General features: G+C 46.2%; 1 protein-coding gene across 4 annotated transcripts in view; it reads left to right on the top strand.

Moving 5' to 3' along the window:
* The window catches only part of ZFPM1 (zinc finger protein, FOG family member 1), a 279431-nt gene that overhangs the window by 188423 nt on the left and 71848 nt on the right, over positions 1-19160 (top strand). The window lies entirely within an intron of this gene.

Below are 19160 nucleotides of genomic sequence, written 5' to 3'. Positions count from 1 at the left end.
AGACATTGCGGCTGCGCAGAGTTTGTTTGGACACCATGAATTGGTCAATAATGGAAGTGGCCCACCTAAGGTGCTTGTATTTCCGAATATGGGGCAGCGAAAACGAGCTTGGACCTTAAGGATCGAAAAAGTCTGGATGGTTGAAGATGGGATTAGAAACACAAAGTACCATTTTTGAGGACTGCTCTGAGTACAGAACAAAGATTTGAAAATAGTTCCTTTTCTGACTGGAAGCCTGTATAGGCTGGCAGACTGGAGCTAACTAAGGCTTGCGGAAGAAGAATCCCTAGCACATTCTGAATGTTCCGAGGTCTGTATAGCAGATCTTCTCGAAGACGTAAGAAAATGGCATTGCTGTATTCCAGGAGGTTTGATATTCTTGCATGGAACACCATCCTTTTGCCTGGCAGCAAGGTGGCAGGGTAAGAAAGGTGCTTATTATTTTGTTTAGGTCTTGCCCACAGACACCGTCGGCCGTCGGCTGTCTTCTATTCAGTACACTTGGAGTGGCGTTGGATTTGTCCCTTGCTCGTGTATGGGTGCTTTCCTTGTTTATCTCAGTTACATGCTCCTTATTTGACGGCTGTCCTCCCTATTATGGGCACATCTAGTTCCTCAAGAAGAGTTTCCTCTTTATAGTGTTGGTTTACTTGTATCTTTCCACTTCTGTTGTGGGAGACAATGTTCTTATTTGCGCTTTACTTGTCTGTGGTAGACCATCATTTTCTTCGCTCTCTTCCATCATAGCTACCATTATGCTTTCGTTGGTTAAGTTCTTTTTGTGAAGGCCTGGCAGCTGCACACTGCTACTGGTTTGTTCACTTCTCGCCATTTGCTCCATCTCTGTTCAAAAACCTGAGTTATTTCTTTATTTTTTTTTAAAACTTTTTTAAAAATATTTGTATTTTTGCAAAGGCTTTTCAGCTGCACACTGGTCCTAGGGCACATGCCTCTGGCCATTTTCTCCCTTCCCTATCAATCTCACTCCAGCCACCTATTCTCCACGTTATTTCTTTATTTAAAAAAAAGTTTATTTGCAAGGGCCTTCCTTTCGCGCACTGCAATCAAACCTCTCCCTTGTGCTCATTTGTAAGCTGCTAACGCATGCCCAATATTTACTGTTTTCATTCACTGTTAGAAAATGGGTGTGGGCTGTCTTGGAATGGTAAATGAAGAATAAAGTATAATAAAAATGAATTGCAAGATGGTCTCTCTAAGCATACATGTGCGTTCACCGGCGGCCATCTTTCGATTATTCTTTTTCTAAACTTTAACAAAACAAATTCCAAGATGGTCGCCCTTGCACCTGCGAATGTGTGCATGCACGGATGTCTGTCTTGATCTACAATAAGCCACATCATCAAAAATTGGCAAAGCCAATAGTTGTGCACCCTTGTATTAAAGGTAAGAACTACTTTGCAAATGCTTGTTTTGAAGTTTTCGACAGAGGAAAGAATAAAAGAGCAGTGCCTCTGATATGTAGAATAAATGAAGCAGACGTGTCTACTCCAAGGGTTAGAGTGTAGAGATACCAAGTAGAGTATTGATACCTAATAGAAGGATCTTAGAGTTGTCTGGCTCATAGTTTTAAGAATTGTCCACCATCCAAGAGACAACAGACCTCTTTCATGATTGAAAATAGCTGATGGTTTAAGGGACGTTACCATAAAGTATAATCAGAAGTCTCTGTCACCCCTGTAAGTGTAGCACTCAAAACTGAAATGTCTGGTCCATGCCACAAGAGTTGCCACGTAGGCATTAGAAAGGGTGTGACTCAAGGAAGCACCTTGGTGCCCACCACAGTTTAGCACTCTATAGGCTAACCTGAAAGCAGTCAAGGAAAATGACTGATGTCTCTTGGTCAGAAAAGACCTACGGTAGCAGTTCTTAACCTGTGGTCCGGGGACCCTGAGAGGTCCATAAAACCTACTTGGGGTCCGCGACTACTTAGAAAATGAAATTATGTTTACAGATTATTAAAGTGTATAGAAAAAAAGAAGGAAAATGTACATGAACAATTTAAAATGCTCTGTAAATATGAAGACATTTGAAACTGGAAGTGAAAATTAAGTTGCTGCTCTCATATTGATGCGTGGGAGCAGTGCAAGGCAACAGAAGATAGTATGGACGATGGGCGGCATCAATTGAATTTAGAAAAGCTCCAACCTTCACATTTAAATCAAAAGTTTGTTTCTTTTATATTCGTAAAGTAAATTAAATATTAATTTGTGTATTTAATGAATTCCTTTTTCTGGATTTTTGTGTATTTGTTTTGCAGTTCAAATCATCGGAATTGCTTAGGTCGGGCCCTCTGCTTTAAGTACTAACTCAGTGGGGGGCCCAGTAATAATTAAGTGGGGGTCCACTGAAGACAAAAGATTAAGAATCAATAATCTAGGTCATTCCAGAGCAAAGTTGTGATTTCTTTCTCATGAATTCTGTTGAGGAAGATGCTATGGTCCAAAGTATTGAAGGCCACTGAAAGGTCGAAGAGTATCTAGACAGAGGTATTACCTCGATTCAAGATGTTTCTGATGTGTTTTCTGGTTTCATCAAGACTTCTCTCATGCCACTTGTGTTTCTCCTCTTCTCACTTCTTCTTTATTCTTTTTCGTCCATGTCTCCTCTGTTTTTACTTCACTTTCTGCCGTAGCCTTCACTTGTCATCTCCTCTCTCTATTATTTTCTGCTGCCTTCACTCATCTAGCTTGCTTTCTCTTTTCACCAGTCTTCATTTGTCTTCTTTTATTCTTTGTCGCTTTTCTTCTCTATTTGATTACCCTTTTCTGTGCTTGTCCGCCTGTCTGCTCCCTACCCTGTTCCCCCTCTCTTTGCTCATCATTCGTTACTTCCCTTTCCTCTTGCTTTATCTCCAGGTCCTCTCTGCTAATTATCCTTCTCTTTTCCTACTTGTGCTCTCTTTCATCTCCTCAGGTTATCTTTCTTTGTTTCTTTCTTCTTTCGCTTTCTACTTGCCTTCCCTCTCTGCTCATCTTCCCTCATTCAGATCGCCTCTGCTCCAACCTGTACTCTCCCTCCCTCTGTTTGTCTTTGCTCTGTCTGTTAGCCCTTCCTCTCTTCTTGCCTCATGTGTATTCTCTCTATCCTGCAGTAGCGGCTGCTACCAGATGGGGGTGGTGGCCTGGGGGTTTAATTAATTTAAAAAACACTTACCTTAGAATGGCCAGCCGGCCGCTGCCTCCCCTGCGTCCCCTTATTTCTTCCTCTGCAGTCCAACCGGCAGCAGGAAGCACCTGACACACAGGCTCCCTTGAGCCAATCACAACACTGCAATGCAGCGTTGTGATTGGTCTGAGCGCCGCGGTTCGGCGCTCAGGCGGGAACAGGCAGCCTGTGTATGTTCCTCACCAGGCTGTGTAGTGCAGCTTGGTAGGAACATGCAAAGTGCGCATTAACTCTTTGGGTGGCCCAAGAGGGCCGGCCAAACAGAGGGCAAACCACTCCTCCCCCAGCGTGGCCCAGCCCTTCCCACACTGCACACAGGCCACTAACTACATGCAATGGGAAAAATAAAATGACAACAACGATGCGTTATTGTAATTTTCTTTTTCTTTTTTGCGCAGTGGGGCAACGCTCCTCCGCCTTAGTGGTGGAGCCGCCACTGTCTCTTTGCCTGTTCTTCCTTTCAGTGTCCGTCCTCTCTTTCTCTGCCTGTCCTTCGTCTCTCTGCTTGCTCCCTTCCCTTACCCCAGCTCCCACCGCCCTGCATTCTCCCTGCCGGAGCCCTATGCAAACAAGGTGCCTCCAGCTGTCGCTGCACTTTCTAACCCCGTACTGAGCAGATAAGAACAAAGCGCGGAATTCTTAAAAACAGAAGCCGGAAGCGGTCACTTCACAGACCTTTTTCGATATTTTGTAGTTTTCGGAATCCACGATTGAGGTCCACGTGCTTAACCTTTCTGTAAAAGCGCCAGGGGAGCATGCCTCGCCCCACCTCTCTGAGCTACCCTTTTCTAATGGAAGCTGTCATTTTTTTTTTTTTTTATCACCCCACTTGCTCCTGAAAAATGTGTGTCTGAACGATGGCGGCATAAAGGCGTGCACTAGTGCGCGTTGTTTCCAGGCCGCTCATTACGGTCTCCTTACCGCCCTTGCTGCTAGTACTATTGACGCCGGAATGTTCATACAGACCTTATGTCGATACTATAAGTGGCTTCTAAATTACGGGCCGAGACGCGCGGCTTCCTTAACTTCCTGCCTCTTGTGCCCAGTCTCGGACAAGGCGAGGAAGGCCTGTCTAACCGAGGCAAGATGGCGACCGGGTGATGAGAGTTCCCAGGCCAGCCCTGTCTGCCCCCACCACACTGGGCCCTTTAGGGGAAATGATGTGGCCTAAAGGCTAGAGCTGCCGACTTTGGAGCCTGTGAATCAGGTTTGAGCCTCAGGGTCACCTCAATACAACGTCCTGTGATTTTGGGCAAATCACTTTATGTCCCTGTGATTACCAAAAAAATGAATGTGTCCTGTAATGTAACTGGTGCTCATGTAACGAGCTCCAATGCCATTGAGTCAAGTTTGCGCTATTTAAAACAGAAGAAGAAAAAAAAAATCAAGCGGAGAGTTGGTGGTAAGGTTCTTTACATGGATACTGGAGGAACATTCTTGTAACCAGAGCATCCCTGTGAAAACAAAGTCCTGAACAATGCGTCGGTGACACTCCAAGGTGTGTCCTGTAATGTGTCTGGCAAAAACAGGGCATAGTACAAGATTCTGAGCCTGGCATATATGGTAGTGCCTCTGTACCCTTCCCAGCTGGTCACTCACTACCTACGTTCAGCCAATCTTCACCTTCTTACAGTACCATGACATCTGTGCACCCCTCAGAGACACACCTCTTGAACTACGTGGTACTCTTCAAATGCCCTGCTCTGCCTTAAAAGCTCAGAGGCCATGTCCCTGAGTTTAATAGGAATCGCAAACCCTACTTAATTCATCTTGAAAGACCATGCCCATGAAAACCTCATCCCACCCCCCTGACCCACCGCTGCGGAACAGGTAAACATGTGGAGACTGTCGATAGTTGGTGCCTCCCAGCAGCGACTTATAATACTGCATCCGTCTTACCCCTTGAATCTTAATATCCTGCTAACCTGTCTATCAGCGATCAGCCCAACATGATGATGGTACCTTGTGCAGGATGGTACCGTGTGCCGCTCTTCTTTAATAAGGGCCGCTCCTGCCCCAATAAATACAAGTACAAAGGTATAGGTGTAGGTGAGAGCTGTGCCGAGCACTGTCCTCCGCGGCCACAGTAACATCAGATGTTATGGATTATCAGAAATCATGTCGATGGTTCTTGTCCAGAGTCGTCGTATACAAGTTTATGTAACACAGATATCCTGAAGACAGCAGGTGGACACTTTTAACCTGCAGTCACCGAATGTTCAGGACAAGATCGTAGCACAATATATATATTTTTAATGCATTTGTGCAGTATAGAACTAGCCTCGAAGGCAAAGGAGCACTGTACATAGAACTCAAGCAATGTAATCAGGATTCAAAGTAGGTTGGGTTCAGCATATAGAAATCAAATATCATTTATAGGATCGTTGAATGATTAAGGGTGCACTGTTTGGGCTCTATTCAGTGTCTCTTTCTATATTTCTGTAAGAGGGAGTTGGGTTCTTCCGTGTGGCAAAAGGTTGTGCACTCATCAAGCCTTCTGTGGCAGGAGATTTGAGAAACATGTGAAAAGAAGTGTTTGGAATTGTTGTCCAAAGTTGCTCGTGGAGGGATCTAGTTCAGTGGGCGAGTGCATCGTCTGGGTGTAAAATTGCTAAAGGCTTTTTTATGGGTCTTCTCTTACTGACAGAGTGGCTTCCAGTCTGGCAAGGGATTGGTGCAGAGTTGACCGCCAAAAGTTGCCACATAGCTATAGCTTTGTTTCTGGACTTCCAGGTTTTATGACTCGGTACATGCCGCCTGACATTCTGGAAACCTATTTCTTGGCTACCGGGTGCCTTATACTGTCATAATGGAAATTAGCATCACAAACACCTACTAAATGACTTGAAATAACATATGGCGACAAGCCAAGCTGATCTCGCAGAAATACATGCTGGCCAGCCACATAGAAAGAAAGGTGACCTGATAATTTCACCAGGAGACAGTATCTCATGATCTCAGCAATAGTTTTGTATGACCAGCACCCAATAATTCGCAGACAAGCGGGCCATTCACGTCTGTTGCGGTCTTAACTCTACCTTCCAGGGAAGGTCTTATTGCACCCACTCCTACACCCCTAGGTGCCCATCCCCTGCTTTCCTTATTCCTCTCTCCGAAACCATCTTTTGTTTCATATAACAGGCTGATACCAGCTCCCGGGAGACCATTCTCAAAGGATTCCTACTGATACAGCGGATCACCTGTTCCCCTTGCTCCACCTGTACCCAGCACCTTGAAGTCACCATAAGGTGACATGCTAGCGTTTCACAAACCTCCTGTACTAAATAAATTATAAATACTTAAGCTATCAACCAGATATTCGCCCGTTTTAACGCTTGACATTTGAATGCCTCATACATGACACAGTCTACCAGATGCCCTCAGCTTTTTCTCCCAGATATTTGGTTACCTCATGTTGCCACATTCCACGAGGTATTCTGCGGTTTTGTCTCTCACGTGTTTGCCTTATGCTGCCACTTGATGCCAGGTTGAAGGCAGAATAGGGGTGTCCTCCCTTTCAAAATATAAGTCAGATTGACATCCGTTCATTGTTTAACATGCTATTCTTTATTTTGGAGTAATTCCATGGATGTGAACAGCCGACATGCGTTTCGCCCTCTGTGGCTAATATGCCCAGGCTTTCCCAATGTAAAAAAAAATAGCATATCCATTCACGTCCTCTTTAAAAATCAGTCTTGGTCTATGTATATCTTGATCCATGGGTTAAATCCTTCATGAGCAATAGTGCTGGCAAGGAAGACATGAATCGATATGTTATTTTTGAGCCTTGGGAAAGCCCTGGGCATATTAGCCACAGTGGGCGAAACACATGTCAGCCTTTCTCAAAGGTTTCCAAATGGCACATCCTAGTCTCACCTCAACATGGCATTATTCACTCTAACATAAAGAATGACGTTAAACAATGAATGGATGCCACTCCGCTTTATTTTGAAAGGGAGGATCCCCTATTCTGCCTTCAAACTACTTAATGACTGGAGTAACAAGGGCCTAAACACCATTGGAGTGTCCACCAGCAACAAGCATTGGGTATTCCTAATCGACAGGAAGAGGGTGCTGGACCCGACACATTATTACTTGATGCCAGGGTATCCAGCCCACCCACCAATAATCTTTTTGGTCCTTAAGCTGTCCCATGCAGCTTTGTCTCTGTTACTTTGTTCCTTATGCTGCCATATAGTACCAAGTGCTGTGCAACCTTTGTCTCTTGGATTTGGGTGACTTGTACTGTAAAATGCAGCCAGGTTTTTGCCAGCCCTATGCCTGAGCTATTAGGTGTCTCACATTGTCAGATGCTGCTTGTTCTTCTGCATCTTTGCCACGTAGGCTTTCAGTATCTCATCTGTTGACTCATGCTGCCAGGTATTCTCCAATACTATCTAGGCTTTTGGTTGGGTTAACCAGCTCAGTTGTGATACCCAGTGACCTGGAATTTGTTGCAGGTCTAGTATCAAACAGGCAGCTTTGAACCAGTTCTCTGTCAGACAGCAGTCTGACCTTAGAAGGGAAGCCCCTTGGTTTTCTCAAGAGCTTCAATGTAAGGTCCTTTTGAGGGTGGGAGGAATTCTGTTCGACATCACTGAATAGTTGTAGGGTGAAGGCAAGTGAGCTGCCATATTGAGATATTGTTGTATACGCTCAGGTGCAGCAGTATTGAACGCTTCTTGCTGGAAGAAGAGAGGGAATTGGAGGCAGATTGCGCCTTCCCACTAACTTTATCACAAACAAACAAGACCTGATACCTGCACAATTTGGTTAATGATCCCGGAGATAAACATTATTCCGATAATTCTGAGGCCAGCTGGCTAGCGGGAGCCAATGGGATGCTGTCTTGCCCGGAGGCCGATGGGAAGATTAGATAGGGGGTGATTGCATGAGCAGGCTGTGGGGCTGTGAAGCGCCTGTGCCATTGATACACAGATAGGCCGCGGACTTTGCTACCTCTGATAATCAGCATAGATTGGCCTTCAACTATTAGCCGCCTGTGCTGCTGTTAATAATAGATGGGTGCGGCGAGGAGGGGCAGTGGGGGACTAGATGTTTCCTTAACCATATTGACATGCAAGGGTTTTAAGACTCCAGTACATTCAGCTACAGATTTTGTAACAAATTTTCAGAGTAGTCCTTCATAACATTTATAGCAATAGCTATAAATAATGCAGCCCCCTTTTGCACTATGTCATATTTCCTGAAATGGGATCCTGTTTCACAGGCAGTTGCATATTCTTGAGAGTTTTTTGGGGTGCCTGAAAAGAATGAAGGATAAAACCGGTGTAGGGAGGATCTCAACTCAAGGCCATACACACCAGCTTAGTTACAGCCATGACCCACCCCCCATTTCTACTCGAGGTTAATGAGTATTCCATGTATTTTTTTTTAACAAAACATTACATTTATGACTGCTTTTTTTTTTTACATTGTGCTACATGTGACAAAACAGGAAGCGCCCCTGGCTGCTCTGTTGGAGGTTGCGCATCTGCTCGTTGAGTGCCCTTTCAGTTCTGCTTCTCTTCTATAGGATAAGCTTTGATTTTTAGAAAGGATGGTGCAGATACAGAAATTAATTTAAGCCATTTGTATCCTCTAGGCTTGAAATAGTCTTTCTGAGGGATACTTCTACTTGCAGATCCTTCACCTGTAGAACATTCCCAGGCATCAGGCTAGATCCAGATACTTCAAAGCTTCCAGGACGCCAGCAGAGGCCACTGGACTCAGTCTGCACCAAAAGGGATGTCAGATCAGGGCCGGACTGAGAACCAAAACCAGCCCTGGCAAAGTGCTCGGCCACCCCCGCCCCCGCTCTTTGCCAGGGCCGGTTTTCGGCCGATTTTGTTACAGGGCCGATTTTGCAGGCCCTGTAACAAAAACGGCCCCCACCCTTGCCGCCCACCAGTGGATTGCCTGGTGCCCGCTAAGGCCAGTCCGGCCCTGTGTCAGATGATGCCACCAAGCCCCCACATAGCACGTGTCCTGGCATACCGAAGTCCGTTTCCTTTTTTCCACGCCTTCAACGTGGATCCGGAGCTTCTCTTCTGATGAATTCTTCCTCACAAATTCTACATAATACGCACAGTACCTTTATTAAAATGTCTCCCCTGAAAGTCAGGATTTAAGCCTTGCAAGGACTGTGAAGGACAAATGTCCATCACAGAATCCCATGCAATTTGTCTGTGGTGTCTAGGCTTCGACCGCAACACCAAAATTGTGCTCTTCATGCCTCAACATGAATCCCAAGACCATTCAGGTGTTCGAGGCCAAAGTGTTTATGGCTCGGACGAAGGCCGATTGATATCACCGAAACCGGTCTCACTGCTCCCGGTAAGAAAAAGGACGAGAAGTGACCTAGTGGTGGTTCTTCTCGACATTCTCCCTCTCCAACATGAGCCTCATACTCGGAGCTGGAGCTTATCAGTATTCCTATGGAGGATCCCCTGCACAGCCCTGCTTACCCTGAGAAACCGGTTCTGGACTAACCTCCAGCCCCGATTCAAGTACCTCCGTTGGTGCCAGCCCCGGCACTTCCCGGCTTCCCAGCACCCAGTGCGGATCCTGCAGAATTACTTAACGTCATGTAATTCATTTTCATAAAAGCGTAGACACCGTTCAGCGCTCCTTTGGGCCCAACAAAGCTGCATGGCTCCCCACTATTCATGCCCTTAAAGGCCGTTCCGGCAGATCTGACGTCATACTGCTTTGACACCGTACTTAACTTCATGACGCTGACACTGGTGCAGTGTATGACGCTGATACCACCTCCACTGCCATCTTCTCCAGCCCTGGATATAGTGCCACCTATTCTGCAGCCCAGCGCTGAACAAAAGTTTACTCCTATCAAGAAGCTCAGAGAATTCTGAAAAGGGTGTATAGAGCAAGCTTCCATGAAATCTTCGAACTTTACTCTGACAAATAGAGCACTTTCCTGACGACAATCCCATTCAAGAACCCCTGGATTATCTGAGGTCTGTCCTCTGCAAGTGATCTGGACACTTTGCCAGACCTAGCTATAGATTATCCAACAGAGCCCCATACACCAGAGGTTGTCTCCCTCTGCAAAGTGATATTCAAGGCTGCTGAGGTGCTGAACCTGAAATTGCCCACCACAGAGAAGAAAGCTAATATCCTCTCTGAGGGTTCTACTTCCTCTGTGGTTTCAGCTGAGCCAGTTCTCCTGTTTAGTGATGCCTTGTTGGACCCAGTTTTGGCAGCATGAGAAAGACCCTCATCATCGGCAGCAGAGAATCTCCTTGTGTCCAGTCTGTATTTTTCGGCTCCTGGTGACCTAGCCTTCTCAACTTCCCATACATCCCCAGAAAGCCTAGTTACACAGGCCTCTTGTTCAAGAGCACAATCTGGTGGCTCCTTTCAGATGGTCCCTTCTGACAGGGAATTAAAATGGATGGAGGCTTGGGGGAAGAAAGTCTTCTCAGCAGGGAGAAGGGCCCTCCAATCCCTTAATTGCTCACTCAATATAACTATGCTTTGTGGGACATTGTGCAAATGATACTCCCTCATTTACTGCCTAACATGAAAGAACACTTCCAAGAAGTCATAGCGGATGACCAGAATGCTTTGCAGCACATCATAAAATTTAGCTTGGATACCGCAGATTCAGTTGCCAGATGAATGAGCATTTCCATAAGACGACCTGCTTGGCTTCGGACGTCAAGTTTATCCTCCAGTGTCCAAGCCAATCGCATTGACCTCCCTTTCAACAGCATCCCACTCTTTGGAGACAAAACCGACTGCACTGGAGAGGTTTGAGACCTGCAAAGCCACCGCAAGATCATTAGGTTTGCTGCCTCCGCCTGCTAGGGACTATAGAAGCTTCTGTGTCTTTGGAAGAGGATTCTCCTTTCATCTCCACCAATCCCCACCGTCTCTACTGCAGCGGCAACGGCAGCAGGCCCCACTTGTCAGGCAGTACAGAGGCTGTGGCAAAGCAAACGGTTAAGAACCTACGCTGCAACCCTCCTTTTCCTTCCACTGGCGTAACGAAAGTTGAGGGGGCCGCCCTTCAATGTAGGTGTTTACTTATTTTGTACAGCGATGCTCCCATCCAAGTAAGACCGTGCCTGTCTATTACCATAGATGGTCCAGGCTGCTGCTGGTGGGAAAGTCACTCCACTCTACGATAACATTGTTTCGAAATTGGGCAGTAGTTTCTGATTGGGTGACTGAGGGGGAAGTCCTAGCCTCTTTTACATAATATTGTCCACAGTGGTGAGGAAGCTGACATTGGACTTCTAATGGACTAACAATTGATGGTCTCACCATAAGCATGCATGTCCATGTGCTCTTCTGTGGTCCCACTGTCAGTTCCCTGTAGCTTGCATATCCAGGCACCAGTTTGTTCTGTTGTCCTTCTATCTCCTTGAAGACCCATCTTCATTTGGTTTCTCCGCTTAGAGTGCTTAATCTATTATTGGGCAAGTCGCGAAATAGCATGAGCAAATTGCACACGGATGAATTGCAACCCGACCAGCATTTTGCGAAGCATCCGATGTATTAAATCGTAGCATGGAAAAATGGATACATGGATATTTGCAGTAGGTTCCACAATTTCCTGCCTCATGAATATTAATGAGCCGGAGGAATTTTACAGCTTCCTGTGAATGTCCGTAAATGCAGAAAAGAAGTATTGTTAGGGGCAGCAGACCTACATGCTTCAGTCGCATCACTTTATTGTAAAGTTTTTTTTTGGTTTTTTTAAAGTTTCCTATGTCGCAAATGCCATTTTGTGAGTTGGAAAACCGTATCCGTCTCCCAAAAATAGCTTTTGTACATTGCACAAGATCCTTTGCAGTCTCAAGCACTGATGTGTTAGACAATGTTATACCTTTGAACATAAAGCACCCGGTGCCCTATGGAAAGTATCTCCGTGCACCCTCCCGTTCCAAATTCCCTGTAACCCAGAACCTCACGCACCGCTCACGACCAGCAGAGGAAGCCAGATAGAATGTGAGCGCTACGCGTCTCGAGATGAAGGCGCGACGTCACACGTCTCGGAGGGCTGCGCGCGCCCGGTGACCATGCTTGCGCTGAATCTTATCCATGCATTGTAAACACGGTTTAGCGCAGTCATGTTTGAACGCAGATTCTTCCAAATAAAACCTGTAGGGCTTTACCTTGTTAATGATTTCTTTCTCCCAAGGGCCTGTGTACATAGTGGGTCATTACCGTCCCTGGCCCCTGCTCTCCGTAGGACATGGAGCCCGAGGCAAGGCCCTTTACCGCTTAGGGACCTCACAGCGTCAAAAGATGTTTTCGTCTAAGACACTGACTAACGAAAGACCAGTAACCTGCTAGCCTGTTGGGAAACGGGGATATTGTGTGACACACTACTGGCTCGGAAAATACACCAGGGCTGGGGTCGAGTCAGTCATTTTTGGGGAAATTTACGGACATCTGTGTGTCCGGTTTCTCCGAAGTAATTGACACTGTTCTAGTTAAATAGGACTTCCAGAGGAACTGGGCCATGAAGGCTGTTTTGCTTCCTATATACAGGGCTTCGGTCTCTGCAATTATGCGATACTGGGACCCACCACATTTTCTGCATAATTATAAATTCATGCATTTGCCGCCTAATCAGCCATCTGCTGCATACTTAGTTTCAAACAAAGAAGAGCCTTTTTAGCTCGAAAGAATAAAAGTTTACTTTAAACAAAAAATGCCTCACTTGTCATGTTATGTCTATATTTTTTTCTTTTTAAATGCCACACATGTCATGTTATGTCCTGTCAATTTGTGTGGTGCACTAATCACGGGTGAGGTTATTCTGGCGCTTATGATCTGATGAGTGATTTCCCGAAATAAGTTTCACCAGCTTAGAAAACACTAAAATGAGAGTTAATGTTGCTCTCCTAGGCGCAAACCATCGAAAAAAGTAACATTTAGGCGAATCATGTAACATTTCAAAACATCTCATTTTGAGGCACTACTTACAGGGCAGAACCTTTGAGGCTAACTGCCCACCTTTCATTTTCTGATGTGTCTAGTTAATTGTAGTCTGACATAGTGATGTGAGACTCTTGCCCAGAAAGTGTTAATATGGATTATAATGACAAAACAGCAAAATAAAAATTATGCCGCACAATTTGCGTTTTCTTGCCACATAATTCATTCATCTCGGCAGCGTAATTCGGTTCTCCATTGTCACATAATTCCAGTCGCCTCGCTCGCGCTCTGAAGGACCTTCCTGGACTGCAGGCCGCAGCGAGACGCCAGCACCACAGCTGGGAGATGTCTTCTGAATAGCGGGTTCAGGGAGCAGGCGAGTTTCTTCAGCTCTGAAGAGATTGTCTCCAAGCTGCCCTTCCTGAGTAGGGCGGGTTCAACGGCCTCAGCTTTGAAAAATGAATTACTACCGAGTGGAGCACTACTGGGCCTTCCTGACATCAAGCGGGGGGAGAGAGAGTTCTGGGAAAGAGATATCTCTCGAAGAGGAATTCTAGAAGCGAGAAGAGTGGGGATTCATGGATGGGCTGAAGGCAAGAGAGTGGGTGGCCGGCGGTGCAGTGTCCTTAACCCCAGGCCCTGCCGCTCTTGAGCAGGCCAAGATATGTGTTCGCAAGCAGTTTAAACTGCGCCACACACATCTAGTCCTAATTTGGTGGATTTGGCAATCTTGTTTAGGGCTGTGTGCAGGGCACAAGTACTAAAAAAAGAAGTGGGGGGGGACGCCGACATCACGACCGAAAGTGACGTCATGAAAGGTGGCTTGCACCATCAGACTCATTGCCTCCCCTCGCTCACCCCTTTGATGCGATTGGATCAGAGAAGCCGGCGCGTGAGCAGCGTTCTGACTGAACTCCGCTCTCGCCCCAGAGAGGCCAAAGAGTGAATGTGTGGCTCCATTTGCTCCAGTTATCGAGCTCCCAGTAAAATAAGTGGGGGGACGACGTCCACCCGCATGGTACCCCGACTCGAGCCCTGGATGTGTGTTTCTGGAATGTCCAAAGGAACAGTGAAGCATAGTTGACTGGGTGGTGTGCACTTTCTAATTTGTAAACAGTGAATTAGTAAGTAGGCCGTGTGGGCCACATGGTTACCAAGGTTGCTTCGTTTTCTTTCCATCTCATGCCTCTTTCTCCCGCTACTCTACACTTCCTGATTCCTTTTCTCATGCTTCAGGTGCGCCTCTGCATCTTTTAGCGTACCTGCAATGCAAGGGACACCGTAGACCTCAGGGGTCCGAGTGCCACTGCACCTGTTGCAGTAATGATGGTTCTGCTCCTGAGTTATAGGTCTGCAGCTTTGCAAAGGATTTCCTTAGCACATTTTTAATGGATTTTTTAAAACTCCGCAAGCTTTTTAAAGTTCCCACAGGCATCAAGAAGTAATTAGGGGTGGGCGAAAAATTCAGTTTTGCCGGCAGAGTTTGCCCACTCTGTGCTCCGCTCGGAGTGTGGAAATCTGGCAAAACTTAGCCAACCGCTGTATGGCAGAGTTTTCCCTCTCACGCGGCTCACCAGCGTTAAGTTGGCGAGCGTGAGCAAGAATTTGCATCTCCTAGCTCGATTTTTTTTGAATGCCAGAACACCTCTTGGAGAGATTTCTCAGTGTGGGCGGTCACAGCAGGTGGCTACCACACGCGTTGAGAAAGCTGCCGCCCGTGGTGAGAAAGCTGCCACTCGAGTAGAAAACCTACTCGAGCGACAGCAAAGAAGCAGTGCCCTTTGGTGCGGGCATGGTGCCGTTCATGGTGATTTTACTCTGCGGAACAAGCTCCTGGCGGTAAAAATCAGCAGGGGCAGCACGACGTGCCAGCATTCTGCAGCTTGCGAAATCTGCGGAGATCTTGTAGAGTTTTTAGCTAAGTCGCGGAATTCTGCGCTGTGAAACTCCACGAGTTCCGCCCACCACTATAAATAATCCTCACAAATACACATTTTAAATGTAGGAAAACTTTTCTGCTGAGACGATTTCTGTTGAGAATTTTTATTCACAGAAGGTTGGCAGAAGTGCCAAACTGCAGGCTTGTGAATTTACCGGTTTGTCACTTTTGCAGAGTTATAATTTAGCACCGACCTAGTTTCCACACTGTGATTGGATACCTGGGAAGAGGAGCGGTATATGAGGTGGTTGAACAAGATCGCAAGCCATGACTAAAGTTAACACAGCTCACTCTTTCATTGCCAACCAAAGACTGTAGAGCATTTGAAGATTCACTTGGAATGGGTACAGTGACCGCTCCTTACACTGGCCCATATGTGTGTGAGTCTTGGGGATGGACCCAAGTGGCAGGGTTGTGGTTTACAAATATTTAGATTTGGGCTGGTTGTAAGACGGAAGATGTCCTCTCGCATGGAGGTGAACATTATAGGTAGAAACCACTTACTGCTGCTTCCCAAGCCACAACAACAAGCCTCAGACTCACCTATATGGTTTTCAGGAGGGGATACATTGTTGAATTTGGAGGGGCATGGACACTGCTATCCCCTCGGCACCACTGCTTCATCGTCACTAGGGTGCTGACCTTATTGGGGTTCAAAAAAGCCATAAATTAATTCATTATCATCAGTGATACCCCTGAAGAGATTAAACAAGCGACTAAATAAACAATCACTGGCAAAACCAATGGGTCGTGCCTTTGAGACCTATTGGCTTTGTCAGTTGTTTTTAGACATAATCAACAGCCTCCCCACTGCTGTGCATTATGGCCAAACAAGAAAAAAGCCTATCGTGCTGCTGGTCCGGTCATTTTGTAAGCGCATGCACCATGCATGCAAGTGCCTACGGAATCACGCGAGTGCTTTTTTTTCTTTCTTATTTGCTGATCCGAATTGGATAAGCATATTAAAAGAAAAAAATCCACAAAAGCATTATTTTGAAGTGAGGTGTTGAGGGCGGGTTTGAAGCAACACAGAGGGTGCAGGTGGGAGGGCTGGGCCGGACTGAAAAGAAAAATCAGCTGTGGCAAGATGTTCAAACCAGCGCACCCTTCTCATCCCTCTCTTCTTTTTTCGCTCCCTCCTCGCTCTCTGTCCTCTCCTTCTCTCTCCTGAATCCCTCATAGCTTCCCCAAGCCTGCTATAATTTATAGAAGCAACACAGAGGACAGGGGTGGGGATAAGAAGCGGGTGTGGGGGAAACACATAGGCAGGAGAGCAATGGTGAGGGGAGGACATGAGAGTGAGTGCAACATGAAGGGTGCAGAGAGAAGCACACGTATGCTAGAGAGCAACACACAGTGCAAGGGGAGAGAAATACAAGAGGGAGAAAGCTGGGAAGTACATGTGCTTTCTTAAATTGCTTAACCAGAAAGAAAAAAGTGGTGCTTGAAAAGCAAGCAGTGGACGTATATAAGCTAGCCAATCAAAGAAATAGTAAAGAGGTTATGCACCATGGGAGGGAAAAACACAAGATTGACAAGCTGGGACACAAATAAGAAGCAGGCAAATGAAAGTGATAGGAAAGCCATCCAATGGTAAATGGTGCATGGGCTCCAATCCCTTGTATGTTCTTGGTAAGGCCACAATGTGTGTTGCAACCAGAAAGCTGTGCTCTCTCTTAGGCTTAACCTAAAACTGGTGAATGGTGTTTACCCAGCTGAAAGTCACATTAGGTCATCTCATCAGTGACTGCCGTAGGTTACCTACAGTTTAACCGAGATCTTTGTTTAATGAACTTGAAACCAAATTAATAATTCCAATGACATCTGCTTAATGTTAGTACAGTTATCTGCAATATACTTGGCCATGCTATGCAATAAAATGTGAATGGGTTGTGCTATACTGATGTATGTTGTCAGGGCCTTTTTAGTGCTGTATTGAGAAATCTGTCCTGATGCAGAACTGTAATAGTGGGTAGCACTGAAGTTGGGAAGGCTGTTTCAGTATTGCAGGTAAACACCCTTTGAGTGGGCGAGCAGTGTGGTTTAGCCCAGTAATGGAGGTGGGCTGCTGCAGCGAGAATCCATCTTAGCAAGACATTGTGTCATTTCCAGTTCATGCCATCAGTGAAGGTGGCTGGGGTCACAATCTGCAATGACTGGAAGAGCGGGGTTCTTGTGGAAGACGTTTCTGGATCCGCCCTTTGTGGTTTCCACCTGCCCCGCGCGTTTTCTCCTCCCACCCGTGCGTTTTCTCCTCCCACCCGTGCGTTTTCTCCTCCCACCCGCGCGTTTTCTCCTCCCACCCGCACATTTTCTCCTCCCACCCGCGCGTTTTCTGCTCCCACCCGCGCGAGCAACATGATGAGCATTGTTGACCACCTTTTATCCCACTCATTAATTTAATTAGCTGGTCACGAGTTGTCTTGTTGAACTTCAATGAATTGTCGTCCTTGTCGTGGTTGTGCAAGTCACTGTAGGTTGGATGGTAATGTTGTTTTGAATCTTTTAACTCTGGAGCTTGCAATTTGTGGTAGACACAGACTAAATGTTGTGTAGTTCTTCTGTAGGAGTGGGTCAGGGGAATTGGTATTCAAAAGAGTGGTAGAGGGATGTTGCTGTCGCCATAGTAACGAGCTGTGTATAATGTGGATGGTTTTTGGTGAACCCTTCTGGGCATGAGTATCTCTTCAACTAGGTTCTCTTCAAGTTCAGGGGTGGTTCATCTGCCGATTTTTACTTGCAGCATGTTTTAAATGAAAATAGTAAACTTAAAAAAATGCTCCCTGCCGCAAATAAGAAAAGGTGCGTAACCGTCCTCAACTTCCTGTTGTTAGGTGGTAATGTGTAGTCTGGGCTTGGGGAGGTGCTGCTGCTTCTCATGGTCTTTGATCTGGTGCAAGACCCTGCACTTTGGCAGAGTTGCCAGGATTTCATGTGTGGTGGGACTTCTGCGTTCTGGACTGTAGAGGTGCTGAGTACTATATATTAACCACCATAGAAAGTCCTGACTGGTAGGAAGGTAAGTGAATAGGGAGACGTTGTGCCTCTTTGGGGTGGGTGGAATGTGTTTGTGTGGGGGTTTCAATGGTAATGTGAGGTGTTCATGGTGGACAGGTGGTAGGTCTTGACCAGCGGTGGAATGCTTGTGGTTGAGTGGGTTTCTTGCACTAGCATTAAACCCGGGCTCCATGTCAGTTGCACTGCGCTTCCACGCTGGGAGATGTACAGTGGCCGACATTTGAAGTGCTATATGGCAGAGTTAGTACTTGCACTTGATCTGGGGAGTTACAACCTCATCACATACGCCGTGAGGACACTTTTGTTGTCATTCAAAGGAAATTTCTCCGAGCATGATCCGTAAAGTGCATACTCTTTAGGTGTCTTCACCTTCAGGAGGACCACGAGATATCCATGACATGTGCCCTCTTTTTGCCACTGAAATCCCAGTGGAAGGGATAATGGGAAGAATGCTCACTTTCCGGTGATGCTGTTTGATGGAGTGGAAGGGTAAGCGAGTGATGTGAGGGAGTGTAAGTATGCGTGAGTCAGCAGATTGGAGAGTTCGAGTAGAGTGGGTGAGCTAGGTGGGGACTTGGGTTGATGAGTCAGTAGATGAATCTCTGTCTTTAATCAGTCAGATGTGGGCAAGCTTCTTTAATTGCTTAGCTAGTACTGCCCATGTGTTTTTGATTAATAACGTGTGTGTTGATGATTTACTCAGCGGCTTTGCGTGGACTTGAACGCCTCAAGGAGCATCCTCTTGGTTTTATTAAAAAAAGGGGGCATTTTGAGTATTCATTTTCAAATGATAGTGGTGCCCACCATTAACTGTGCCCCGATCCACAAACACGAAAACAGCGATACATTTATATTCAGCGTACAAGATGCCTTCCTCTAGACAATTGGTAAGTGCCTTCTATACAGAGGGGCACTGACTGCCTTCCGGGGGAATGCATGGTTTCCTCCACAGGTCTGTGCCTCTGAGTGCTCTGAACCTTGGACCAAGCCCTATCACAATGTGTACACATTCTTAGTATGTGGCACGGGCACACCGCAGCATTTCACTAAACATATAGGCTCCAAGACACACATATGTGTTGTTAATTATTATCCGCACTGTTTT

This window comes from Triturus cristatus, chromosome 12 (genome assembly GCF_964204655.1).
Source record: "Triturus cristatus chromosome 12, aTriCri1.1, whole genome shotgun sequence".
Taxonomy (NCBI): domain Eukaryota; kingdom Metazoa; phylum Chordata; class Amphibia; order Caudata; family Salamandridae; genus Triturus; species Triturus cristatus.
This window is presented reverse-complemented; position numbering and strand designations above follow the sequence as displayed.